Below are 2,397 nucleotides of genomic sequence, written 5' to 3'. Positions count from 1 at the left end.
GACTAAGGCACAAATTAATTTAAAGACAGATGTAAGTATTGAATTTATAACCTCAGATTGCCTATACACTTACATCTTCCCACTAAAATTCTGCAGAAATTGCCTCTTTTTGCTACTGGAATAAATATATATTTTTTAAAGGCTATCATATCATCGTAGGCACCAGGATAAACAAGGCCGAGTGCAATTTACTTGCCCCAAAGCAAGTACCATTAAAAGCACTCCAAATTCACCAGTTCAAAGAAAAGTGTTGAGGTGATCTAATAGCTCGACCTACCACTCACTATAGGTCACTCACTCTCACACTGGCTTCTCTGTCCAGAGCGCTCACAAATTCCAATGTTCCATTTTACAGTAAACATAAAAATAGGAAGATGAGTCTTAAAAGGTTCCCTTACTCACCAATGTATCAAGAGAGATTAAGTTAAATCTAAGGCACATAAGCAGCACTCAAAATTACACATTCTATTTCTTTAAGTTCTCTTTCCCATGTATAAATGCACTCCAAAGTTAATTCCTATTCCCATTTTTAAGGAAGAGGAAGAATTTGTTTGGAACATCTGGCATGAAGTTGATCCAATGATAAAACAGAAATTGAAACCTGGATGTTAGAGCCCAAAGTACAGTAATCTCAACCTTAATATACTTGACAGGGCAAAGCACCCTCAAATTCCTGAAGCTTTTCAACTACCTGAGGGCCAATAGAGCTCTGAGACAGAGACTTTAGAATTCTGTCAAAATAAGATTTAAACACACAAGATCTAAAGGTACCATCACTTACCTCTAACAAGTCAAATTCTGCCAAGCAAATTAACACTGTGTGCCCAGAATCATAAACACCTGCCTACCAGGAACTCAGAGGAGGATTTCCATCAACACCCAAAGACTCAACCTCAAGGAGAAAGAGAACATCCTTCTATTTTCCTCCCCACTCCCCTCCTTTAGGCCTGACCCTACTTGCAGGTGAAACAATACTGGAGAAAATCTGTTATCTCCAAAAAATCCTGAGAGGGAATAAAAACTTGGACTTGACTGAATCAGAAAAACTATTAGGAAAACCTTCAAAATCTTCACATTTCATGTTAAGCCAAATTAACAGATAACATAAAACTTCCTCATACAAACAACCGCTATGCTGCTGCTTGGGCAACAAATGCCCAGGAAAGACAATCAGGAACTCCAGTAAAAATAGTCCTGTGGGCCAAATAGCTTTGGTTTTTAGAAATTAATAACCAGAGTTTTACAGTTCTCTTTTGCTAAGAAAGAAAAGCTGTCTCCTCGGCTTGTTACCAACTCCCAGACACATACTTCTCTTCTTCCTTTGCACAACACCTCTGAGGCAGAAACCTCAGTTCCCATAAAACGAAAGATTAGAAGCCTGGGCTTCATTTATCATTAAAAGTGAATTATAGCAATTACATATAAAACTCCAAGGTGCCAAGAGACATAGTAAGCGATCTGCATTATTATAGCCATGCTCTGAGACAGTTCTGAGCAAGTGACATAGTTGGGCAAAGTATAATACTATTGTCATCTGCAAGATTTTACAAGAACATTTCTCAAAGTGTCTTAGCTTCGCAGGTGCAACTCCACAAGGAGAGATAGTTCATGTATGAGTCCCCTACGGCTTTGAAAAGGGAAAATGCACATCCCAACTCACTCCCAATTCACTAGGAAGCTTCAAATACTCAAATGACTCCTCTCCTTTGGTAAGTATTCTCTTCAGAGAGTAGTACTTTGTCCAGCACTTCATGTGTATGCACATGCACCAGGACACAGGAATGGAGCGCATGCGCTCACAAAACACACACACACACACACACACACACACACACACACACACACGATGTTCTCTGGAAAAAAGTGACAAACACTCGAGTCAGAAACACACACACACACACGTTCTCTGAAAAACGTGATGGTCAGTTGTTGCCTGTTTAGCTTAGAAAGTCAAACACTGGAGTCAGCGTTTCTCAAAGTGGGGTTTGCACTGGAATCACCTGGGAGGTTGGTTAAGACGAATCTTAAGAGCCTGTCTGAAATGGGGCCCTAGCACGCACATTTCTGACAGCCTCCCAGGGGTCCCCACAGGACACCAAAGTTTGATAATCGCTGTTCAGGGTTCAAGTCAGCACGTGCTTTCCTTCCACACACCTAGTTTAGACGGGAAAACTCAAAAACGCCACCGCGTCTTGAAAATGGGGGGGGGGGCTTTCCCCACCCCCAGAGTCCAACCCACCACCCTATTATCCATCAGGAAGGGAGGGAGGGGCTCCCGAGCCTTCCTGGAAACCTAACTCCCCCGGGCGGAGAAGCGAGGCTGCCCAGACCCCCCGACGCCGGCGGCTCGTGGGGGAGGGGAGACCGGCCCGGCGCCCGCGGGGGAGGAGTGGGGCG

Source organism: Elephantulus edwardii, unplaced genomic scaffold (genome assembly GCF_000299155.1).
Source record: "Elephantulus edwardii isolate Elephantulus edwardi_28Jun2011 unplaced genomic scaffold, EleEdw1.0 scaffold00015, whole genome shotgun sequence".
Classification (NCBI taxonomy): domain Eukaryota; kingdom Metazoa; phylum Chordata; class Mammalia; order Macroscelidea; family Macroscelididae; genus Elephantulus; species Elephantulus edwardii.
The sequence above is the reverse complement of the archived record's forward strand: the minus strand, read 5'-3'. Positions refer to the sequence as shown.